Source organism: Dermacentor andersoni, chromosome 2 (genome assembly GCF_023375885.2).
Source record: "Dermacentor andersoni chromosome 2, qqDerAnde1_hic_scaffold, whole genome shotgun sequence".
NCBI classification, from domain to species: domain Eukaryota; kingdom Metazoa; phylum Arthropoda; class Arachnida; order Ixodida; family Ixodidae; genus Dermacentor; species Dermacentor andersoni.
In genome coordinates, this window is record NC_092815.1 from 45,057,072 (window position 1) to 45,084,048 (window position 26,977).

A 26,977-nucleotide genomic window follows, 5' to 3' on the forward strand; every position below is an offset into this window, starting at 1 on the left:
CCTGCAAGCCGATGGCGCCAGCGGTTTTGCCTTGGGTCGCGCCATGCGACCGGTGTCAAGGACGTCAAACTTAATCCAAAGGCGAATAGCATCGCACGCGTTGCCCTCCCATTACATGATCTCCTGCAACACGCCGACTGCACCGTTGAAGAGTCCGTCTTTGACGTCGATGTTTAACGTGAGCATGTAGGGCTTACCGCAGGCGAGCCCGATCGCGTGCGGAAGATTGCCCATTTCTGCGTCCGTTATGCGTGCCCCCTTGGCAAGCAGGCAAACGAAGTCGCTGTAGAAGACGATGCTCTAGCCACTGCTGATGATGATAGTCGTTGTTGTTGAGCTAGTTGGTGGGTTGTTCGCGGACGACGGACGACGGAAATGCCCTAGTCATATACAATTCCGCTGTAAAAAATATCCAGTTCCCGCCGTGATCGCACCCGGGCAAGCGCCAGCTACCCTACCAGTGACCAACGCCAGCGCTTGCTAGCATATAGCGGGAAAATGCCTATATAATCGCGTCCTAGTGTGTAGTGCGCGAGGAGACACGCGATGCGACATGCGCGCCGCGTAGCGTCGATAAGTGCACAATTTGCATTGCAGTTGCATAATATTACACCAGCTAGAGCGCCATATAGCAGATGCACAGATAGCGGTGCAAGGCAGTTAAAGAAGGTTTGAGGATGAAAAAGAAGTTGTAGGAGATGTGTACAAGAATGCTTAAAAAGTGTGTATTGCGAGCTGGTTAACTCAAACAGGCTAGGTGATTGTTTGTCACCACCCCGTTTCGAAGAGGAGGCCACTAAACTATCATTATCATCATCAACAACAACGGCAACGTACCGTGCCACGGGTCAAGAGATGTGACGTGTACGCCTCGCAGTCCGGATACCTACGTTTACTCTTTGGCACACGTTATGGCACCTCCTCGCAAGGTACGAACCGCTGCTGAAGAAGCGAATCGTAGAGCAACGCGCGCGGCTGCAACCAGGCAACATCAGGCTCAGCAGAACGCTGTACAGAGAGCAGTGCAAGTCGCAGCGAAAGCCGCAGCTCGCCGTCGACTCCGGGCCGACAGTTCGGATCGTCCTCGCGAAAGCGACGCGAAGAGACTTCGCCACGAAGGCTCCGTAGTGCGTGGTGCCGAAAATGGAGCTCCTATGGAGCTGCTCCTCCAGCTTATGCTGCGACTGTGCTGCGTGTGCCACGCAGGCCTTTGACTTCTTTGTAATCATTGTGTATGTCATACATTTCACATCGAAATCTGGAGTAACATATTAGCCCGTCGGCAAGGCAAACATTTCCAACTTTTTATTAGAGACAGCATCTCGCTCTCACGTCAAAGCCAACTTCCACTTCCCTATTCAAATACATGTAAAATGCAGAAACGTTATTAGACAACCGAGGATATTGATTTGAATGAAATTTATTGCATTTAAGAGTGAAAGATGAACTGTTCGAAGTGTAGCAAGCAGGAGCTTGATTTAATGCCCCTCACAGTTTCTACGAGAATTGCCAAAATTGGTAAGTTTTAAAAAATTGAAACACCAAGTTTACAAGTCCGTAACCGTGAGCCTAAAAACAAATATCGGAGTTCTGTAATCTGTATCTCTTGGAGCATCTGAATCGGACAAATTTGATATGTGAATCCACACCTAACGGAAAATTATTACAATGTTTGAAGGTCTTCAAAGTCAGTCTCACGCAGAAATTACCGGTAGTATTTCAAAGTGGCGCGTAATACAATAATGTTGGTCGCTTCAGATGTTTTAGTAAGTGCAGCTTAGAGAACTGTGATAACGTCTTTTTTTCTTTCTTTCTTTCCTTCTTTCTTTCTTTCTTTCTTTCTTTCTTTCATTTTTTAGTCAATGCTCTCGTTCCTTAAAGGGAAGCTGAAACGGTTTTCAATTTCCATGAATTGGTGGGGTTGGAAAGAACAGACCTAATAATTTACGGTTCTGAAATTTTTTCTTTGTATTGTCAATATAAGGGGCAGAAATCGCTTTCTAAATCCCCCACCGCGGACGCGCCCCCGTCGCTTCCCGGAGTGCCGGGTGAGGAGGCAGCCGTAGGAGAGAACCGGCGAGAGTGACGTCATTCCCGGGGACCGTTCTGCCGGACCGGCGTACTGGCATGTGCTGGCACGTTTCTTTCCGTCCTGCGCTTTACTAAACGACGCTACGAGAGATCTGCCGCCATTCACGTTTGTTTTGTTTTGCGATTTTCGGGAACTGTGCTTCCTTTCCGCGCTGCGTGAGCGCCTACAGCCAAGGGCGCCCAACATGCCCTCGTTCTGTGCAGCATTCGGCTGTGTGAACAAAGGCGGGCGAGACGATGTGGTGTTTCACATGTTCCCGAAGGACAAGAAACTTGCAGCGCAGTGGGTCCGTGCGGTGAGGAGAGATAATTTCTTGCCGACGAAATCAACTGTGCTGTGTTCGGACCATTTCCGCGACAGTGATTATCATCGGAGTTTGACAACGATGCGGACAATCGGTATTCCAATTAAATCGGCGCGACTAAAGGCCGGCGTTCTTCCGTCCATATTCTCCAACAAGAGAAACACCTCGCCACTTCCAAGAGCGGCCTTCGCCAAGAGGAGAAAGGGTGAGGTAAGGGTTTTAATGTGCACACGGGAAATTTTTTTAAACGGATGATCACCTGAGTGTCGAACACATGGCCTTACAGCGACCTATGACGAAGCGAGGTGGAGGCGCAGCCGGGAATATGCACATGCGTGCAAAGTGCTTGCCGTTTTCATCCTGTTTTTCCGTTCCGCGTTCTCACGGAACACTGTACTATGGCTGTTTGTTCGGTGCTGTTTTGGTACGGTGAAATAACTGGCCGGGGGTACGCTTGCGCATTCAGTTATATTTGTTATTCGTCCTACCACGCGGTGCCCGCAGGTTTAGCTGTTCAGCATTCGTGTTCAAATCGCACGACATAAGCCGTTACGGTAATATTTTCATGCTCGTGTTAGAGTAGTTGAACTCGTCGTGTAAAAACTTCGTTCCGTAGATTTCGCACTCACAGCTTGCTATCAGCAGCGAAATGCCGCAAAAACAAGCGTCGGCACAGCCGCGCCCGTGGCAAGGCGAACGGGCTCAAATAATGAAGTAACCTTGTCAGGTATTGAACTTGTCAGCGTTCGACGTGGTCTAGCCCAATACAGGCATCGCTTCTGGACAAAAAATTTTTTCTTGGCTTTAGCTAGCTATACATCACGCATGGCAAAATTATTATTTGAAAGTAAATATAATACATTACTCATTACTTTCTTATTACGCTCATTGATTTGAATTACATTGCGTATTACCGCTTTCAAAAAAGTGATGGTATTACTTTACGATTTCTTCCAAAAAGTTTTCATGCACAGAAGAAGCAAAAAGCAAAATATAAACGGACGCCAACCTTTCTTCAAGGTAACATACACTTGCCAACATTTCACGCCCTCCCCCCCATGTGCCTCCACGACACCTCACGACACTACCAACGTTCTGGCGCCGTACACAGCTTACTGTTGCATATTTAACGCAATTAATAAATTACTTTAGCCATGAAATTACAGACAACAAATAATTCACATTACTAAATCACTCGACAACTAATCCATCACATAAATTACTGAAAAAGTATTTCAATTACTGTAAGTAATCCAACTGTTGTCATGTTTGCTGATATGCATGATATGTTGAAATTCATGACATCCATGCCTTGCACTCTTTCAGGTTATAGCAGAGCACCTTGAGAACCGAACCCTTGATGAACCTGTTTCACTACCATCACCAATCGAAGAGTCTGATGCAGCCAGTGTGACACAGGCAGATAATGTTGAAAAGTTTGAAGTAGCCAAAGGCGGCACCTATGTTCGCGATCACGTATCAACACGCAAAAAACCACGGAACTTTAGACAAGCAGCGGCAAGGTGCATGACATCGCGGAATCGCACCCGTGTTTACAATTTAATGAGATGTTAGTGCTTCGGCATTCTTCGAGCAGCAAGCTCCCAGTGACACTTTAGCGCGTTTTTTCTCCCGTCATTGGAACGTGCAGCTACATGAAAGGACATGTTCCAGCTAAGATTTCCAACGCGCGAGAAGGTGCACACATCGCTCTCGCTGTTGGCACACTCAACATCGTCGTTGCCCCCGTGGCCGCCATCGTTTTCTGTATCGGCTGTCGGTTCGAACATGTACGGCGAAAATACAAGCTCTCCGAGACAGCGAGAACGTTCCATAATGCTTACAACTCAGCTGTGAAGCCAGAGCAGAACAGCGCGCTACGCTCTGAAATGGCGGCGCCGACCGGCGATCCCCGTGGATGACGTCAAAGCGGTCCCGACTAATCACGGGCAACAGCGGCGTTCGCGCGATGCCCTGAGGCGCTGGTGCGCGTTTTCTTGCAAAAAACAGCCGCTTGCGTTTGTTTCTGGCCTTTTTAAACGAGATATTCATGTTCAGTGGACTCAAAACTGTAGAATGCCGCAGGGAACTCATTTTTTCGAAAAGTGTTTCAGCTTCCCTTTAAGTCACAATTTTTAAAAGTTTTTTAAAAAGATCTTTGTCTGAATATAAATTCGACTCTACATACATTCAGTAGATTCTAATTTATTTTTTAAATGTAACAAATCTACTCAAATTCGGTGCAGTTGACGCTTATTAACATAGTTTTCATTTCTTTAGCTGTATTTAGTGTAACGAACTATATTAAATCGGAGTTCAATTAGTATTTGCTCTACAAATGTGTTGCACCCGACGTGTACATATGCTCTGATTCTGATTTGAGGTTATATTTGTCGATGGTTTGCCTAATCCCGTGTAACCATCCCTCTTAAAGCAAGCACCCGTCTCACAACTCAAACTTGAGTTCTGCTATCCCAAATGCCTATATTCATGTATGCACATGTAATAATCAGTAAATGTATTCTTATCATTATTTAAGAACTTCTGACGCAAAGCTTCTAATGAGAGGGAGAGAAACGTTTATTTAAAAAGAAAAACTACTGTAGTGTTTCCGGCGAGGTGCCTAGACTATGTTGATTGTTTTGCTCTTCAACAAATATAGCAAGAGCAAAATGTCACACATGACTTTTTGGTGGGCAGTCCCTCTCGTAAAAATACAGTCATTAAATACCTAACGACTTACCTCTGCAATCAAGCAAGGTAGACTTTTCTTAGTACGGTTAGGCCAGGAGGAGGGGGAGGAAAAGAAGGGAGGTCAATAAGACGCACGTCCGCTTTGCTACCCTACACAGGGGAAGGGGTTTAGGGGAAGAAAAGGCCAGGACATGTGCATGTGACAGACGGTGTTATGTGACTGGCTGGCCCACCCGTGTGGGCCAGCCAGTGGGTGGCCTACCAGTGGCCCACCCACGAGGGACTTGTCAAGGTATTGGGATTTGAACACAGCCGTGACTGCCACGCCGATGCGCAGACAGGAAAAAAATGCCACGCTTTCTCGGGTTGGAAGTCTAGGAGGAAGGTGAAAGCAGCAAGTTAAGACTGAAGATGTCTGGCAGGGAACTCGTCCAGACTCTTCCAACCATAAGGACCGCTTAGTAAACAATGCCGGATCTTTGATTTCGCACAATGTGGCGGCTTGCGTTGCTGGATGATACAGTGAGTTTGAAGAGTGAACGCTTGACCAACTAAATGTTGGAATCGGACGTGCCTTCACACGCATTTTATCTTAGCTTCTGCGGAAATGCGACGACATGCATAAGCATTTCCAAGAAGAAATGAAATGCGTACTCTACGAAAGCTATCGCAAATTTTCGTAGGCTTCCATATAAAACAGCGTAACCTGAAAGCCCCTCCTAGGCCTACGACACTATTCAGATTCAATCAAAACTTTATTTCAGTTTTGCCAATTACGGCCTTCGATATTGCATCAGACCCTCTTTAGGGCTCCCGGCGCAGCTCTACCTCCCCTCTCTTTATATATATATATATATATATATATATATATATATATATATATATATATTCACCACGATATCTGCAGTCGAAGAACGGACGTCACTACGCGTGGATGAGCTCTTCATAGCTGGCACCGTAACGTTTGCGAACGACATGTGCCCTAAGTATAATTCTAAGGTGGTTGGAAAATTCATCATCTATAGTTGTGCAATGTACTACCCGACCCGCCTTATAATTTCGTAACCTATTACAAATTAACATAGGCGTTGACTCCCGGCTACCCTGAATATTTTAGCACTTCAAAGCTAGATACACCTTTGCACGGAATTTCTCAGGCTCAGGAGCCGGCGTGCAGACCGGAAGCAAAATAAACGGTGCCAGTGAAACGTCGATGAAAGCTGCTCGCGACAGAGCCCGTCTGCGGGAGAACGCACTATATGCACGGCTGCATTTTATTCTTTTTTTGAAGTGCTTTCTAAAAAAAACTAAGTGACAATGGCTAGTGATTGCCACCGCACTTACTTTCCACACGGCAATTCTAAACGACAATAGTAACGCTCGGCTGTACTTCAATTGTTTCGAAAGCCGAGCACCTCTTCTTGTAACACCTCAATGACGCTTTTCTTTTTTTTTTTCGCAGAAGTTTTCCCATGGCAATGCTCAAGCGCGTTTTTCCGACCGACATGTGCACCACAATGGAATATCTACGAGTGACGTTCATGAAGTTTCAATTGGTAGTAAAAAAAATCTATCAGTATTTCATTGTTAATTATTGCAAAAGAACCCGAAAGGGAGAGAAAGAGAAAAATAGAGAACAGTCAGAAGGAGAACTCACAGAGGTGACGAAACAGGTGCAAACTTGCTGAAGTAAAAAAGAAAATGACTAAAGAAAAGCGAGACCAAGGCGAAACAATGGAACTGCGCGTTTCCCTATCGGGAATCCCTTTTGTGGTGGAGCAATAGGGTTTGCACGCAGTGCGTAATGAATGGTTATGGCGTGCTCCAGACGTTGCCCGGCAGTTTCTCCTCTCGTGTGCGTGAACCAGAGGACCGCGGCATTCCCATCTGCACCACTGGCACAGGCTTTGTGCAGACAACGGCTAATGTACCATTCGTCTGCTCGCTGTGACTCGGCATCGGCGAAACCTTCCTGTGAGACATAAGACGCAATCGTTGTCTCCGGACAACTGTTATAGGCTACGAGGTGGGTAGCAGTCCTGGCTTTTCGCGCTTGCTGAGTGGCGTGGGAGAGAAGCAGCAGCTGGCGAGAACCTTTGCGCTTCGTGGTTTACCGCTGCTCGGGGTCACTGAGGCGATTCTATGCCTCTCCCGCGCAACGGCTTCTGTCTTACTTATGATACGCTGGATCCCTGACTGCGTGCTCTGATGGAGACTTTCGCGCCATTTACCGCCCATAGGTGGCATGGCAGCAGTTCGGCAGCAGTTGGTCAGCAGTTTCGAGCAGATATGAATGTCTAAAAACATGGCGTTAAAGGAAAAACTTTGCTGACGACGACTCTACGCGCGTAGAAACCATAGACCATATATTTTTTAGCACGTCGCAGTTTTTTATCCAGAGTTAGTGATTAGTGAACGAGGATGTGGTCACTCTGCCCTAGACACTTGGCTTTAACAATGAATAAAGAAAGGTTATTGAACCTGAGGTGGAGAATATGGCAAAAGAAACGGCTGGTGACTAGATGGCTTGAATACAGGGAACACAAAGAACGAAAGAACATCTACTCTCTGCATCGATAAGTTTATTTCCGGTTTCATTAGTTCGTTAATACGAACAAATAACATATGGGACCATAATGTATATTGCTGCATTATCTTCTTCGTGTCGAAATCCTTCGTTGACCCTCGCAACAAACCAGAACTTAACTTGATGTTCACGTCGACGGTGTCCCTTTGACGGCGTTATTAGATACTGGAGCCCAAGTGTCCATAATGAGTTGTGACCTCCGTCGTCGACTGAGGAAGGTTCTCACGCCTCCTACTACTCGAGCCGTATGCGTGGCCAATGGCAGCACTCTTACAGAAGAAAAATTAAAATATAGAGCTTGGTGACACCAGTCACCGTCCCAGTTCAAAGGTAATGCTCATATTATCCATCAAATCATGCTGAACCAGGAAAAAAAATTTATGGAATTTTACGTGCCAAAACCACGATCTGATAATGAGGCGCGCCGTAGTGGAGGACTCCGGAAATGCCGCCGTGGCCGCGATTCGATCCCGCGACCTAGTGCTCAGCAGCCCAACACCGTAGCCACTAAGCAACCACGGCGGGTCATGCTGAAACTTGAGTTGAAGGCGACGTTGCTGAAATTGCTTGTGGGAAGCAGCATTGCTGCGCTGCATTTTCTATTAAATAGGAGTTGTTGTCCCGATAGAATGGTAATGAAATACCTTCAAGGCACACAAAACTCTTCAACATACCTGTATATGTATTAGCGAGGAAGCTCTAAAAAGAAGAGCTTCTTTGAAACCTCCTTGGTATTGTTCACCTAAAGTGAATCAACTTGTAAGCGTAACAACGGGCGACCTGTGGCTTAATAAGTTCGGAATTACTCCAATGAGTTGAGTTTACAAGGTAGAAGAAAAACACGCGTGCCCCACAAAGTAAAGTGGGCGACATATACATGAGGGTGATTAAGTGTGGCTTTTGTGGTGCTGTGCTCTAGCGCTTTGCTGGTTATGGCGCGTTGCCGAAAAACTTCATCGGTGACCAATTTTCCCAACATCCGCACGAAATTGAGAGTATAGCCGCGGTTTCCAATGCGCCGCACTAGCCAGTGAGATGGCATGGAGAGCTTTGAAATGCCGTCTCTCTCTCTCTTTCTCTCTTTCTCTGTCTCTCTGGCCCGCGCAAATTGAAGTTTCTTAATCGGGACTAATATATCTTTTTCGCTCGCTAACTGGCAAAATTTGGGCAGAGCTGCGACTACCCGTAATCGAAAAACTATCATGAACATGATGCTAGAAATGATAATGCTTCAAAAAAAAATGATCATGCTTCAAAACGCGAATACATTGTATGTAAGTACGAAAAAGGTTTCAACAAGGGATCTCAATATGCATAATGATAGTCAAATCCAGAAATGATTATATACAAGTATAGAGCAATTTCCCACTTAAGCACTCACAGTACCGCTGGTCTTCGAAGTATTGCATTCTCTCCCCTTCTAGGAGCAAGGCCGTTGCACTCCATCGTCATTTGTGTTGAGGCCCTTCATGGTAAAATAAAAATAAATAACCGAAGGCTTCTGTATAATCAGACAGCCCCCACTGTATCCCCTGCTACCCGCGCACTCTACAAGACTGCCATGAAGTCCGAGAAAACGCAGCTCTGAGCGCACATACAGAAGAACTAACATTGACATGAATGTTATCGCAACCCAAGTACGCCTCGGCCTGATTACTAGGCGGCTGACGCTTTCAGCCGCCTTCCCCAAAGAACAGCGAACGCCTAAGGGGAAGCCGGACGTCTTCCTACAAAAAAATATAAAAATACTAATGGGAGTTCTGGCGCTTGCGTCTAGGGGTCGTGCTATAATATACATACAATTCAGCCGCCATGGGAATGATGGGCAATGCGTGTATTTGCCTAAACTTCGTCCCTGAGGCTTCAAACAGCTGTGTGGCTTCGCAAATTGATCGTTTACGATAACGTAATTGCTTCGCAAATCCAGCACTTCACAATGATTATGCGCGTGCTTAGAGGCTTTTTCTATAGATGTGTGTGTTGAAAAAAAAAACGGAATTGCTCGGAAATTTAGATAAGTTAAGCGTAATAATTAAAGAGACAAGAACGTTTGAAGCCGCACACAAGCCTGAACGTTAGACAAGCACGTGTAAGCTACTAGCTATCAATCCCATGGAATAGCTGATCGATGATGATGGTGAAGATGTTTAGTGGCATCCCTTTTGAAACGGAGCGAGAAGATATAGTCATCTTGCCTGCCTGGTTTAATCAGGTTTTACTACATCACTCGATATCTTTAGCACATCTGATCTCGAACTTACCTTTCGTATTTAAAACCTCTATCACTGTACCGTACTGTTACCTACCCTTGCAACGACTCCGATTCTATCGATCTCTTCCCTGCTTTTTTTTTTCCACCGATACTATAATCGTCTTGTACTTATCTCGACTGCTGCTCAGTTAACCTTTCCACCTTATTTGAATACCAACGCTACTGGAAGTTGAACACTCCCTGCAGATCTCACTGGGTCAATATCTTGCCATCCTATTACGATGTGCCGAGTCGTTTTCTGTTTTTTTTTTTTTTTTCAGCACACGCATGCCACTTACAGTGGCGCATGTTTGCTCCGGTATGTTTTTGTCCCCAGGCAGCCAGCTCAGGGCTCAAATAGCAAGACCTTTTGGGTTATCATACAGACTGGCCCACTAGATTTCTTCCTTGCCGTTTTTGTAAATATTCCTAGCCTTTTTTTTTTCTTCTTCCCATCCTTTGCACCCAATTTGCTGTGTCTGTTTCTATCACGTGCTTCTTTATGGCTTCTGGTCGTCTATTTAAACTTTCAATTAACCTGTACTTGGTTGCAAACTTTCTTGAACTATTCCTGCATTCCGTGTCCACATTTTTGAGGTACAGATCTTCGTGCACTTTAGCTGGCCATTACTTTTAATCCATGTCAGCCTTAGTCTTTCAAAACTAATATTGCTCTGCATTTATAGGACTTCAAAAGAAGCCCTAGCCATGTCACCTTGCACTGGCTCATTTGTTGTCTTACCGTGGTTGCCCAAAACTCGTCGGCCCACTGCCATCTGGTTAATCTCCAGCCCCGACAAGATTGTTTTATTTATAGCACAGAATTGCATTTGCGAAGGATAGCACTGGCACCACTAGACTTTTCCAAGGTCCTCGTACCCACTCTTATCTATTGCGGCCGCAAAAGGCTCCATGTTTCATTACTGCTGCATTCCCTTCCCTTTTATTTGCACACTTGAGTAGGATTTTCCTTGGTTTATGTGTACACTCATGTGCTTATATTGCTTGACGATGGCTATGGCTTCCTGTTTAACTGATACCGCACCATTACTCGTCTCTTCACTAAATATCGCCATTTTCCATCAGAGCGATAGGAACTATCGGAGTGCCAGAATTCCCCCTAGTAAGTTTAGTAGAAAACTCAATGGCGCGAGCTACCCTCCCAGCATCGCTTGCTTAAAGTAAACGCAAACCGTCGTTCAGGTACCTGAGCGTTGCTACTCAGGGTATGTTCCTCGGGAACATTGGCAAAGCGCATTTGTGTGCCCAACGTAGTCTCGGTGCACGTTTTCCGAAACTGAAAATTTTCGAGAACGGCTTCCTTGTTCCTTTTTTTTGGATAGAGTAGAGTGAGGACAGTAACATCTCGAAAACAAAATATAAACGAGGTCGGTAAAAAACGTAGAAGGCCGAAACGGTGAAGACATCAAATACATAGAAAGCTCAGCTTTCCTAGAATTGAGCCTTTTGGCCCAGCAGGAGTTTCTCAATCCCTCTTCTGTAACATCTGCGGCCGTCACGGCACAAGAATTCATCGCTGCATGGTATAAAAGTGTCATCTTTCTGCATGGCGAATGCGAAACAGTTTGGTAGAGCTCACAGCTGCACTCTTTTACTCTTTTTCTTTCTTTCTTTTTTTAGATCAGCAATGATAAATTAGACAGGGACAAAGTAAAGTACACACATGGTGTGTATCATTTTTTGTTCTGGTATCATTTTGCTCTGTTCGGGTTATATCAACGCCCACCAACAAGTCCAAGCTTCTCTCCTGTGTTCTTTTTCTGTTTCTTTTAAATAAGATACTCAGACTAAAAGTAATATTCAAATGGCTTTTAAATACAATTTTGAAGCAAGAATAACGCTGCCAGCTTCACGAAAGCTTCACATGAGCTGCGAAACAAGATTGGATTTAATTTTTCCGTTGAAAAAGTAAGTGTACACGAGCAGTAAAGCTAGAAGGCCCATGTTATTGGCTGCATGCGAATAATCAAAATTTTTAATGCGAATCGAATAGGCCCGTGCTATTCCATTCTAACTGGATTCGATAATGTATTATTCGGAAGTTCCACAACATTCGCTTCTGTTCCAATATAAGGGCGAGGCACGTACATTAGAGTCTGCAGGAGGAAATTCGATGCAAGTGGCATCGTATTCAGCATGATACCGCACAATTCAGCTGTTCGGCATGGTTCAGCTGCATGCCGGGATAGTGCTTGTTCCAGATGCACCAGTCGCTGAGCAAACGCTTGGGGTGCCTGACTTTTGCTCAACATTTCTAGACATTCGGTAGGGATTACCTCGATTTAAGCAAATCTATAAATTATTTGAGCAATATCTACGTGAGTTTTCATCCCTGTAAACATATGAGCGGTGCTGTAGTATTACACTTAGCTCTTTGAACGCACATAAAACTCAGAGCATCTACAGCGACGCGCTCTTTCTTTATTTTCTGTCGCCATGTGTACCAGATGGGATAAATTTTCAGTTGTTTCTCACAATTTCGCCGTGCTTATTAAATTCAGTTGTGAGTGACATCATAGGTATCAAATATTGTAACTAAGCCTTTATTTTTAATAAGCGAATTCATGGAAGCTTCATGTTTTTAATGCGAAAGCATCATACGCCTAATCAGGCGAAATACCATTCGTTGTCGACGTCCCCCAGAGCCATGGCACCAAAAATGGCCTACGGCGCAAAGAGTCAGAGCACGTCGAGAATGCTCGAATTGACGTCAAATTTTTAAGGGATGTTCTTGTGAACGAAGTAAATCAGTGGGTTTTAAAAGAAAGCTTGGCAAACTTCGGCCTGGGCGGGAATCAAAACACGGGCCTCCGGGATGCAAGACGAGCAAGCTTCCACGACGCCACGGCAGTTCCCCGGTTCTGGCTGACTAAATGTGTGCCTAGTGTGCGCATAAATGCACATGTCCTGTCGCAGCCATCTCGCCGACTATAGGTGTGGCCTTGTCCCTGCGGCATTGGGCACGTGATGGCACAGCCAATGCGGAAGAGGTTGTGATACGTCATGAGTGTATAAAATGAGTATTTCAACCCCCTCGCCCCGTTTTTTTTCTCTCTTCTTTTCTTTCTTTTCTTTTCTCACCGCCTTCCCTCTCTCCCGCTCTTGTCCCCTCGTCTTGGGAACGACGCTCACAGACGTCAGGCGACATCGCTCATTACCTCTGAAGTCTCTCCCTTTTAACCAACCACCACCGACGACAAACGCACGTGACATCACTGCACTAACCCTTTAAAACTAACATGCCGAGGACGACGAGGCCGCCTTTGACGAACATAGGTCCTTCTATCGAAACGTTGACCAGCCTTTCTGAGGCACCTTATCCCTGTTTACAAACTTTATGCAACAGTGTGCTATTCCATCTATCAGCCCCTTCCTTGAATATACAAGCAGTAATGTCTAATTGAGCGCCGCTGAGCGCTCCTTCGAATTATGAATTCCTCGCTGACAAGCGAGCCCGTTGAGACCCTTGGCGCGCTCTGATTTGGTCTTACCGAAGGGCGGTTACATGGCAGGCGAGAGCTTGCGTAAAAACATGCACGCGGAAAAAAATACATTTCACCAAAGGGATTATAATGCTTTCGCATTCCCACACTTAAGTAGTCGTAAATGTCTCTGCCGAATCATATATCATATTTATTTGAAAATATTCGATATTAGATTAGCTATTCCCAAGCTCGTCTTTCTCGTGTATTCCTATTCAAGTCTATGTGAAAATTTTGTTATTCGAACACGCCTAATTACTAGTGCCCCATAGTTACCGTTTAATTTCAGAATAAAAAGAAATGAAACGGAGAGAGCTGCAACGCCAAAAGGCACCTATTAACGTGCCTAATTGTGTTACTGCTTGGCACCACACCACGTGATTGCCGTTCCATCTAGGACCATCCCTTGCCATAATGTTCTCCTCTAACTTCGGGTGGCGTGCCTGTCTAGCCTGAATACACGCGTTTAATGGCAAAGGCTTCCTGTACGGTGCCCCAGAGCACGAACAACTAAATGCTTCCGGTAGTTGCGCTGAAACCCGCTCCCGCCAAGGCCGTTTTTTGTGGTTACCGCAGTCAGCTGGGAATGGAGGTAGGTAACTGTGGCTTACTTTATAGCCACATAAGCGCATGCCTCACAGCCTTGCCCTCGTCCGCGTGTGCTTGGCTACTTGTATAGCTGTTGTGTTGCGTTGTTTATTTAATGGCAATGATCAGACACGCACATCAGGAGTCGTTGGTGTGTCTAAACCCCTGTGTGACTAAGCCATACGTGACGAATAACGAGAAAATCAATGGCGCCGCATGAGCTCTCACTTGACGAAGCATCAACAGACGCCAAGTGAAACGCAACAAAAGCGCGCGGCGCGCTGTTGCGTACCCCACCGCTGCCGACAGTTGTTGCGACGCCTGGTTCTTCAAACTCGACCAGCGTTACTATTGTATAGAGTGGCGTTGTCGGCAGGCTGATGGTGTCCGGTAGACTATAGCGATCAGGCAAGGACGAGACGATTTCTAGTGCGAAACTTGCACGGTTTATTCAATGGTTGGTGAAAGATAAGAAGAAGAGAATGAAGTTAAAAAGTACATTGTGGGGCCCTTTAATTAGACCCACTAAAATCGTAGGCGGGATCTTGCTCACGTCAACGTCACGTGGCATGCATTGAGTTCCACGGTGCTTGGCAGCGGCGCCCACTTTCCCAGAACGACGTTTTCCCGAGCTTGCTTCCGCTGGTAGCAACCCGCGGGTCCTGGGGATCGTAGGCAGCTGATCCCTTCTCTTTCGCGCGTCGTTGGTTCGCGGGAAGGGCGTCTGATTGTGGATGGGCGGCTGACCCATTCTCCCAGTTGACGTCTTCACCAGCGTGCCTCCGCTGGCGGCAGCCCGGGGGTCCTGTCTGGTTCGCGGAAAGCGTTCTCCCTTAGAGTTTGACAGCTCGCGGAAAGGGTTTTCATGCACACACAAAAAGAGGCCTGTGTGCGTGAAAGAGTGGATGCCGGGGCGTCCGCCAGATCGGCATCCACTCGAAACAACCATAGCAAATTAGGAATCCATTCTTTGTTTCGCTTAGGCATGCACACACACGAAGGGGCCTGTAAGTACTGCAGTACACCTGCCAGAGCGGTAACCACTCGAGGCAACCACAGCAAATTAGGAATCCACCCTCCGTTTCGATGAGGCATGGTGGTTGAGCATCCTTTTTGCCCGGGGTGTTACACGCCAACCGTAACAACTCACATGGCGCCCCTACGATGTATACTGGTCACTAAAACGCTTGCGCACGGAAGTTCAATACTGAGTAAGGGCGAGGCGCGAATTTGTCTTTTCAGTGTGGAAACCCCCTCTTTTGAATGATCCGTTGTAATGGTAATTGCTCCTAAATTGTTGATATCAATGCAAACCAATACACCGCATACATACTTGTAAAGCTAGCTTTGCCGCGGGGCTGCCTGCGACGGCAAAGGTGACCCAGTAATTTTTTACAATCCGGACATACGAACTCATTTTGATTTTCTTAAGACATGAAAAATGATGGAAGCATAACCACTGCCGCCAACAGTTGGGAAAATACGCAATGGATGGAAGCGCCCAGGAGGATTTGGAAAAGGACCGGTTGTTGCAGCACCGCTATGGGTGGCGGCGTGCTGTCAAAATTACCGTTACTCGTATAACTCCAAAGTACCAGTACTAGCATTACTTTGAAGCAGTAAAGCATTGCATACCCCCCTCATCAGTTGTAGTGGTGCTTTTCAACAGCTTCGCCGGACATCCACTTTCGCAGGGCCGGGATAGCGAGCCAATATTTTTTCTTTCGAGTATCTCTGTCAAGCTTGTTATACCCAGCGGTATGGGTAAGGGCACGTTTCTTTCGGTTTCTTGTTTCAATGTCTCACTGTACTCTCTGCAAGAATTGCGATACATAATCACAAAGTCACAAGCGCAGACTGCATAACTGTCTTCACTAAGGTGGCAGTTGTTTGAGATCCATTACGAGCAGTCGACCTAGCGCGTTTCGGACGTAGACAAAGGTGAGACGACACAGTTGACGCTAACTCGCAACAGTTTGTTTCGAAGCTCGCAACCATTGTTATCCCATCCCCAGTGTAGGGTAGCAAACCGGAGACATATCTGGTTAATCTTCCTGCCTTTCCGCTTCATCTCTCTCTCTCCCTCCCTCTCTCTCCCCTCTCCCCCTCTCTCTCCCCTCTCTCTCTCTCTCTCTACCACGTATGACAAGCGACGATAGCAACATAAACAACTTTAACAACGTTTCAATGCATTGAGAGAGAGAGAAGTGTGGGAAAGGAGGAAAGGCTGGCACTGTCTTCCGCAACCCATGCGGGAGCACGGCTCAGCGCCAGCAGGGTGGGGGAGATGGGATTAAAAGAAAGAGAGGGTAGGAGGGAAGAAGGTAGAGGGTCGTCCCAGCAGCATCAGAGCAGTCCGGCCCGGCCGGGAGGGCCCAGTGGGTTCGACCGGAAGAGTAGGCTGGAGGTAGACCGTATAGGAGGTGGCCCAGTAGAAGTGAAGTAGTAGCGGATCAGGAAGCTTGAGGTGGTGGGATGGCCGTTAGGCCATCCGTCTTTGTAGAAATTTCCTATAGTCACGCCGAGAGCCCCGACGAGTCGAGGTACTCGACGACACTTCAACGCATTGGCAGATTACAACCACAGCACCCAACCTCCTCCCACTTGCATACATTACTTAGAGCCAAATGTCCTTCACCGCTTCTTTTCTCGTCGTCTACAACGCGCTACGCTTACTGGTCGCAACTGTACAAGAACCGAAATTTTGGTGGGTTAGTAATTATGCATGATGGCCTTAATGGCACGGGGGAGACGACGAGACTAGAGACAGCGCTTGTTCTGTCGTTTTCTCTTGTGTCGTCGTCTTCCCTGCGCTATTAAGGCAATCACGCTCGTAACCACGTTTGAGTATTTTGTCTTTCTTTAACTCTTATATTTCAGCACACACTGGGTAGTCCTCACACTTGTCGGGCTAGCCCTGTGTGTACATGGTTTTAAGGCGTCAGCCAAGCAGTGTAAATTCTACACCAAGATGTAAATGTTGGACCTCTTCCATCGAAGACTGAGCATCTCAGGGTGTGCATGTAGGTGGACAAGGTGAAAAAGAAAAAAGAAATTAAATGACTGTTTCGTCTACAATAAAAGCAACATGTCGAATGCTTGGAGAGCAAAAATAAAAAGGCTCCAAACGCCGCGATAGCATAGCAGGGTACATGCATTCTAGGCAAATCAAATTCTGGCTTCGCGCGTTTTCTAGATTGGAAAAACCCACGGAGACAGGCCTCTAATGGAGAGCGTCTGCTACCCGTGGCGAAATGGCCTTTTCCAGCCGTGGCGCCACTGCCAGACTGTATATATATCTTTATCGTGAACTTTTGCTGCTCGTCCCTGACAAATGCATTCTATTCCTTTCGAAAACTGGCTCTGGGAGAACGCGCGGATTCGTTTGAGGACATCAGACAAAAGAATAACATGCTACACCTCGCGCGCCTCTCCTCGTTTTATTTGTTTATATTTTATTCATAATCGACTACACGAACACAGTCGCTAAGTGTGCGGGCAACCTTTTTGATCGATAGGCTTAATTGGGTGAGTATCTTGTTATTGCTGAAAATACGAGGACGAGAAGGAAGACAGGGAAAAACAGGGAGGTTAGCCAGCGTAAGTATAGGTTGGCTACCTTGTCCTGAAGGAAGGCAATACACGGTGATAGAAGGAATTAAACATCTTAAATAGAAAAAATGCAGCACAAATAACGTCAAGCAACGCGCTACAACTGTCAAAGTCGGTCGCACAATTCACAAGTCCTTAAGAACCTGAGCAGCCCAACTAAGGCGTTGAGTGCCGAAATCCACCCGGGGCAATGTCTTCGTGTTGGCTTGTGAGGACGTAGAAGGAGGAACAATGAAAAAAAAAACGATATTCTACCGACTCGATGCCAGCAATGCAAGTTCCCACCTACACAGCGACACCTTAATTTAAATACAGAAGTGACGGCTTGTCGCATCGTGACAGTCGCGCCGTGTAATGGTGGCAGTCAAATGCAGCACCTGGCAGGTATTTCCAGAAGACTTCGAACAGAAAGTTTCCCATACTAAAATTGCTAAAAGGAACTCAAGCACTCATATCAATGAGCTACCACTAGACTGATGGGTAGTATATTGAATCGTTTAGTATTAATGCTTGTGGTTTCAGACATTCATGCCGAATTATTTATTGCGTTGTACTGAGTCTAGCGCTGCTGCGCAGCTTCACGCCAATTACCGCCGTGGTCGCTGTCGTTTTCTCTTTTGTTAAGATGTACGCCGCCCACTTGAACACTTCGACGCGTTCCCGAAATCATTCACAAAGCAGGAACGGCACCAAAGCTTTCGAGTAACAGTAGTAAATCAATTACAAGGGAGCGATGTAGAGAGCAATAAGCGTGTCATAATCGCCTGAAACTATGAAGTACCACTTGAGTTTTTAGGTTTGTTTATGTATATAATTTATTATACAACCGTCGCAACCCTACATAGTGCATACACGCATATGCACCAAAAGTTACGCTCCTGTATGCTCACTGACGCTTGAGACGAGGAGTGATTAGTTGTCGTTGACAGCAACGCACAATATTGCATATCTCAACCTGTGTTATACCCCTGTCACACGGGCACCCGCGAACTCCGTTGAACTCCTTCGTCTTTACGCCAATGGAGTTGCGCTCCGTGTCACACGGTCTCCCTTGCGCCAAGGAAGTTGTTAAATGGAGATTTTGGGCGAAGGGAGTTCGGCAATGACCATTACGGTTGGATGGAGTACTCTCGTTCACAGGCAGCTACAGTTCTGAAGAAAACTACGCTAGTAAAATCGTCGTAACTGGTTCATTTACAAATTTTAGCATTATTATTTTTTTTGCCTTGGGATATATGCCACATAATGGAAGTTTTAATTTGTTTTTAAGGGCATCAGCACCTGTACTCTCTACACCAATACTTCGCCACGCTGCATCGGGAAACGTCGTTCCGCCATTTTGTTTGTTTTTATATGCACGGGAGCCGCACGTATCGTTCAAGCCGTACGGGTAAAATTCTCCGGATGACACGCACCATGAGCGATCCCGGCGCACCGCGAACACACAGACACGCGCGATTACACAGCGGAATCACAACTCGAAGCGCACCGACCCAACAACGTGACCCGCTCTGCCCACGCACGAAAGCAAGAGCGCAGTGTGGCCAGCATCGCTTGCAACTTCGCTATGCTTGGAAAACAAAAGTGTTGCGGTAACGTACCGCAAAGTTTCTCGCTGTGATTTTATATTATTACATACTGCGTTAAAAAAATGCACATAGATTACTTTAACGGCGACCGTATACGGGAACAGTTGCACGCGGAAGTAAGCGCAGCAGCGCCGTTTGTACCCCGTGCGGCGCCCGTCGAAAGCTCACGCTGTGCCGTGTAGCACAGCCGCAACTCCATTGCCGTCAATCTCCGTTAGGGAGTTTCATGCTCAACGGAGTTCGCGGGTGCCCGTGTGATAGGGGTATTACACGCGCGACGTGCATCTATTCCTGCGGTCTTTTGGTGCTGGCGCGTTGGGGCAGCTGCGCATTTTTTCAGCTCACTTGCCGTAATGACCACTCTCTTTTCGATTGATCGATTGATTGATTTGCTTATTGAGTGAGTAATTATAATGGCTTATTTATTTATGGTTTTGTTGATTGATTGATTGATTGATTGATTGATTGATTGATTGATTGATTGATTGATTGATTGATTGATTGATTGATTGATTGATTGATTGATTGATTGATTGATTGATTGATTGATTGATTGATTGATTGATTGATTGATTGATTGATTGATTGATTGATTGATTGTGTAGCAGCCTTAGTGCTCATACTCAGCATGCTCCTACTTGATAATTTTATTTCCCCTAGTCGTGCTCCTGCGCTCTCAGATTTCACTAAACAGGCTGCCGGTAAATTATTCGCGAGGTGAAGCTTTACTGCAGCTTTTGCTTTTGATCAAACTCTCCTTGTTGGAGGACCACCGCTGGCGTTAGAGCTCTGCGTAGGTCGCGTTGTATAAACGAACAACGTCGTATACACTCTCATTACTGCCGAGAATCGAAAAAAAGAAAAAAATATCAACACACAATGAAACGGATTAGACGAAAATCACTAATAAGGCAAAATGTGGGGAAGGCTAAAGGAGCGACATGCACATTTTCTCGACGTTACAGAAGGAAGCGAAAATAATTGTATTGAGAAGCCACGAGTGCACATGCCGCGATATGTCTTATATATATATATATATATATATATATATATATATATATATATATATATATATATATATATATTTATATATATAATTTTCTTGTTCCACCCTCTATATAAGGTAAAGAAAATGGCTGTGTGCGTAGCCATAATGAGACCAGCTTAGGAACTTGACATAATCCCTGAAAGACGAAAGGAGAAAAAAGAAAAAAGCACCGCAGAACCCAACTGTAGAATCGTTATAATTGGCTTGCCTTCCGAAACTCTTTCGTCTACACGGAAGTGTACGCGTTGCTAGGCAAGAATAATTGGGCTATGTGAACACGTTGGGCCGGGCACGTGAAGAAGCGCAGCAGAATCGAACGGGTTCTCTTTTCGAATCTTTGCCGCAGCGTCCGTCCTTGAGCCGGCGTTGTGAGAGCGCCGTCCTTTGGGTTGGATGTGTCTGTTTGTGCACATCCCGCACGTTTTACGCAGGACGTATAAAAGTAAATGAGCCAATTCTCGGGCTCGTGAGTAACGACATTCGGGAGGGAGTTGAGCACTCTAATTGGAAACGTGCTCGAAACCTTATTTACGGAGAATAATGTGCACGAGAAGGCGGGGCAGCCGGTGCGCTTATTTCGACTTTGAAGAGGCATCCGTGGTTTCTACGAGACCATTTTTCTATGCCAATGTTGCTCCTATTTGCGTAATATAAAAGTACAGATAATTGGCATATCGTGAGGGAGCATGCGCATAGCTAGCATCGTGGCTAGTTTAATTGCAATACTCTGCGCAAGATGCTGCCTTCATTGCGCAAGATGCTGCCTTCATATCGAGATGTTTAATTTTCTTTTCGCACCTTACTTCAATTTTTTTCTTACTCCCTCTGTTCTAGCTCGCTTAATGTCTTAATGATACATCTAGTTTCCAGCGGTGGTAAAGGCCAAGGAGTATCAGGATGCCCGTAATGTTAACCAGGCGATTCTTAGCAAGGACTTGCAGGTGTGTCAGACGTGCAGCGGCAAAACTCTGTGGGTGTGCATTAGCAGCAACTCTTTCAATCGAACGAAAAAACAGGAGCATATACTAACGCACCCGTGACCCACGTGAGAATAAAGACTGTGCTCGGAGGCCATCGATTCCTCATTTGGTGTGCTCTAATGAATTTGCCTTGTCGTCCGAGGAAGGGCCATCTTTAGATTAACCACCCGGAAGCTGGAGCCCCGCTGGTCACCTCGTTAAAAGTTTACTCCTCTGAAACGCCTCGACAAAAAAAAAAAAAAAATAAAGACCACTAGTCGGAATGCGCAGCTGCATCATTGCGAGGAATCATCTTCCCCACTTTTGCGCATCGCCAGATACCAAACAGACACCGCTGTCGTGATCTGAGAGCTCGCCTGTTGCGACTTACGGCATCGGGGACTAAAATTCTGGGAATATTTGAAAGGAATTAGAAAGTATTACTTTTTTTCACCTACGTTTAAAGTCTTTTCGGAGGGAAGTTTATGGGAATAAGTGAGCAGATATAAAGGCTTTCAGAACAAAGGTGTTTAGGACAAACGGTACGTTCGCCGCTACATACTAACCGTTTTTCAACTTTGGCCGGAGGACACATTCACATGTAACAAAGACGATGCGCATGGGCGCAAGACCTCATACAAGGAGACACATCACCCGCAAAAGCTTTTTGTGTGTGTGTGTGTGTGTGTGCACCATGTAGCCAATTTACGCGCTTTAACTGGCCACGGAAAAGCCATTGAATACGCGCTTACGAAAATTTTTTTTCTCGCATAGAGGCTGCATGATTTTTCCAGTAAGTATGTCAATTTGCGTGCCCTCCTTCTTTAAAAAACTTTTATTCATCAACTAGACCAACAACAAATACTCCTCTAGCAAGTGTGTTTCTGCGTTTTTTTTTATTTTTACCAATGTTCTACCTTTTTAAAAAAACCTTCATGAATTGTGGCCTTTATTCTCCAGGAACTGCACAGTGGTATTTTTGAGCGACGCCGTGGAGGAGGACTCTGCATTCTTTCCTGCACCTAGGATTATTTAGTGCGCGCTAAAAGCACGGTACGCGAGTTACGGCATTTTGTCCCCATCAGAATGCGTGCGCTGTTGTGCCGCGAGTGGACATCGAACCCACGACATCATGCTCAGCAGCGCGGCGTCATAGTCACGGAGCCACCGCGGCCCGTGTAGTTGACATGGAAAAAAAAATCGCTCATGACGTGATTTTTTTAACCTAAAACTAGGTGATACGTCATTTGAAATAACCTCTATGTAATTCTTCACCTTCAAAGTTCACGCCATAAAAGCTTCTGCCTTTCCATCACCATGTCGATTCTAGCGTCATTTATCAACGTCGTCAACGACAAACTGACAAGCGACGTTAGACTCTCCTACTGAACTTTTTTTTATGCCTTGCAGACAACGATTCCTTCTAGAAGAGTTCAACAAGCGCACTTTAACGCAGTTTTGGCCAGCCAGACATATCAAACTTATTGTTCTACAGAAGCGACGAACTATGAATCCCATATCTTTCTACATTCGCAACGCAAAAGAAAGAACGGATTTTTCAGAATGCACTGGCCCGTTAAGGATCAAACTGAAACCGTATGCCTCGGGCTCACAGCCGTCGAAAATGATGACACGAGCACCAGCGCAAAAGCGAGCCAATTGACGCAGAGAATAAGAGTGGCAGATGACGTCTCCGGACTGCGAATTTCAGAATTCAGAAACTTTCTTCCAGTTTACGAATCCAACTTCTTGCTCTGTGGCCTCAATTCTTGCGCATGGGTGGAAAAATAACATTATTGGGTACAAAAAAAAAAATGAAAACGAAAAGACAGGCACAGTGGCTTTCCTAAACTCTTGCTTAAATTTTTCTACGCCAGGCAGACGGAACGCAGTAGTCATGGTATAGACGTCGACCACGACGGAACGGCTATAGCTTTTGCGACTTCTCGATTATTTCAAGAACAGCGCGGAGCACACTCGTCAAGAGAAAGTAACGAAAAATGAGCTGGATCAGCAGAAGCTTCGAGAAAGATGGCTACGAACCGCAGCTGACACCTCAGTAAGTTTAGCAGAAGGGCGTTGAGGAAAGTTCACAAAATGTAGGAAAGGGCAGCAGGCAGAGTTCTCTGTTCGTAGTCTTTCAAGCAGAACTTGAGTGAAGAGCGTCTTTCCACACCTTCTGCTGCGCTTTCTGCGATCTCCTTTTCATCTCTCGGGCGAAAAGTTGATGGAAGTTGACGGGCGAATAAGCACAACGACCACGCAGGCAATGTCTTCTATCAGTCAATCTCGGCCGAAAAGGTGAAGACACCGAGACCGCAGACACGACAAACTCCAGAAAGGGATGAGAGCGAGGAAACTGTGAGTGGGCACATTGGCACGGGAGGGTATATTGCCTCTTTCTTGCGTGCGTTTCCACCGAAAGCTATCGCCTGTCGTCCTCCTCGGTAACTTTCGCGAAGTGGCCCTTGAAGCCTCTCTCCTTTCCAAAGGGAAATAAAAATCCCGCAGCTCAGAGCAACTTTTGCAGTCACCTGCTTCATTGACCCTTCTTCAGTCCCCGATATCGTTCCTACCATTATGCACCTCAGCAATTTTTGCCTTTCATTTTCAAAAGATTTCAAAGCATGAAGTGCCAACAGAAACAGCACACCAATTAAGAAACAACAAAGACAGGAGAAGGCGCCTTTCAAACGAGAGTACTACACAGAGGATCAAAGAAAATAGCCGCCGGATGAGTGGGGCCGAAACTATATGAAGTTCGACAAGCATGTAACACTAAAGCGTATTTCGGCGCTCCCTTGACTGCATTCGAACGCGGCCCCAGTACCTCCCTACGCATCGCGTTATTTCATTAATTCATTTATTATTACCCTCAGGGCCCAACAGCATTACACACTGGAGCAGACATGGGCAAATTCACTGACTAGATAAAGGAATGCAATTGCGAACAATTAAACAAATATAAAGAATGCATAAATAGCTGAGCACGAGAACACACGTAGTATAACGTAAAAATAAAACATAAGTTACTCGTAACAAAAACAAATCAATTATTGTATTTCAATAATGCTGTGACCAGGAGTAAGTGATGCTTTGCGCGTATGTCGCATCATAACACACTTGGGTGAAAGGAACTGACAGTACACCTTTAGGAACGGGACAGTTTTAGATACAGAACTTGAAGGATCGGGCGAGAAAAAGGGAAAAGAAAAGCGCAGGTAAAGTGCAGGAGAGAAAACACTTGGCAGACTTCGAGTAACTTTGCAGATTCACGATGTAATCTTCAGCGACACCGTTAGTACTAAGGGTTCAAGAAGAATAATGCTAGAGCCACTTAGCGAGACTGCGGCGGATCAGTTTTTGGGACGGTTCAGGTCAGAACACCAAGCCCTTAACCTTGGCAATAAAAAAAGAACTGCTGTAGACCATGCATCGAAAATCATTCGCATCATTTTGTTGCCCCCTTCACAATGTCACCTTGCATCATTACTAATGGTTTTCTACTTGGTTATTGCCTAAACGATAATACGAAAAACGAGTATACACTGCAGTGGAATAAACGAACTCCAACTGAAGGAAGCCTCCACCAAAAATTTAGTTTCATAAATGATTAAACCGATGTCGGCATCCATGCCTATGATTCAAGTGGGCATGCGAATAATATACAATGACACCAGGGTGCCGTGCACTCAGTAAACAGTATACGCCACTCCTTATGAAGAGCCGTTCAAGTGTTCTTCCCACTGCAGCTCCGTTCTCCCCTACTATCTCTGAGAATTAGAGCGCTCCTCGATTGTAACCATTCCGCACTCTTCCTCTCCCTGTGTCACCACGCGTGTTCATCTCATCCTCTCCTCGAGCGCCTGGCTTTTTGTGATTGTTACTTTTTGTTCACTTTCAATTGCATGCAACATCGCGCTAATCGTGACACTGTATTGGAGCTGGTTATTCTGTTTGACTGGTATCTTTCTGTCGCATGGCCCTCCCGAAACACCCAACCTTTTCTTCCACGCTGACTTCAGTGACTGAAGTGGTTTCAGCAACTTTCACGCTGCAGCTGGTGACTGTACTGCTCGTATTCTTCTCAGCGCTTCAACTGTTCATAATGTTATCAGTTTACTATGACAGTAATGACTTGACAATCCGTTCGACTGAATTCCAGGGGCGATTGAAAGCACGTCTCTTTTTACTTTTCTCTGCTCCAGATTACTTATTATAATTATTATTATTATTATTATTATTATTATTATTATTATTATTATTATTATTATTATTATTATTATTATTGACAGCACTTAGGCATCTTGTTTCAGAGCAGCTTTTAGCGAAGTACTAAACAAATTCAAACTGACATTATTTGTAAAGCACGTCAAATACGAGTTAAAATTCTACGTTTCCATAACAACTAAAAAAAAGGATACCTCAATGCATCGGCCGTTGCGCATGCCTTTCCTTGCACGCGTTTGTCTGAAACAATCGCATCTTCCGTCTTGCAGAAAATATAAGCGACCATCACAGCAGATCGGGTGGCGCGACTGGAGAGTGCTGAAGCTGACGAAGGCCGAACCCGCACTTCACTTCCCGCACCGCCCCTGTCACGACAGCTGCGACGGACGAGTTGTTGGCCATTCGCGATGAGATTGTAGAGGCGCATGGCCACGCTCGCTATGCTATATATGGCATCGACTCTGCACGCCTCGGTCGTGTCGTAAGCACCCTGAACACATTAAGCAACGTGTTTCTCCGGGGCGTGCATACTCTATTTCCCGCGCTGTTTTCCTCAGTTCGTCTCGCGTGTGTGGCCCCATCTTTCTCGAGATATTAAAACGTTCGACAGTAGAGCAGCAGCCTGCAGCCGCGTCCGCATAGTTCCGGCCAAGCTGCGCAAGGCTCTGAATGGACGCCTCGAGTTGCTCTTCGGCGCAAGACGAGAACGAGCGATGCCCGCCTTCGCGCAGGCGTCGCCCTTAGTGCGTCCTGCACGCGCTGCTGGAGCCGTTGGACTCGTCAACAGTTCGTACGAGAAGCTCAAGCGTGAGGATGCGTCGCCTGGGGCGCGCGCCTTCCACAAGGAGTGTGTCACTTGGCTGTTCCTTCGACGTAGGGTGTGTGTAAGGCTCTTTTTTAAAATAAATAAATAAAAAAGAAAACTGACAGTTACTTCAGCACACGCCATAGAGGGTGAAGGCGAAAGCCTGTACGCTCAAGAGACATTCATTAAATTACTTGGCATGCAATGCGTCGTTACTTCTTATTACTTGTTTTACCCGCCGTGCTGCTCACTGGCTATGGTGTTAGGCTGCTCAGCATGAGGTCGCGGGATCGAATCCCTGCCATGGAGGCCGCATTTCGATGGGGGCGAAATGCGAAAGCACCTGTGTACTTAGATTTAGGCACACATTAAAGAACCCCATGTGGTCCAAATTTCCGGAGTCCCCCACTTCGGCCTGCCTCATAATCAGAAAGTGGTTTTGGCATGTAAAATCCCATGATTTTAATTACTTGTTTTCTCCCACCAAAAGTCGTGGGTTCACGTGCCGTAACTGGCGCCACCTTAAGTAACTGTATTTGTAGCTATGTCACTGAGGCGGTGGCGTAAGTCTTAAGTCGTAAGCTGGAACCCTCCTCCAACTCACCACATCTCCAGGGTTGGAGGGGCGCCTGGCATCAGGGAAAAATGCCTCGAGCCCGTGGGGGATATACCAGTCCAAGTGTAACCAAATAAGGAGGGCCCCCTAAGCTTCAAC

The 26,977-nt window shown here is 46.0% G+C and overlaps 1 long non-coding RNA gene across 2 annotated transcripts in view; it reads left to right on the forward strand.

Annotated features, from left to right (window-relative positions):
* The window catches only part of LOC129387725 (uncharacterized), a 177,871-nt gene that overhangs the window by 113,356 nt on the left and 37,538 nt on the right, over positions 1 to 26,977 (forward strand). Inside the window, exon 3 of one of the 2 annotated variants that reach the window (XR_008614911.1) lies at positions 25,727 to 26,265. The exons of the other annotated variant lie outside the window; for it this stretch is intronic. This is a non-coding gene — a long non-coding RNA (uncharacterized lncRNA). Of the gene's footprint in view, positions 1 to 25,726; positions 26,266 to 26,977 lie in introns of those variants that run through there. 2 annotated transcript variants of the gene reach the window in all.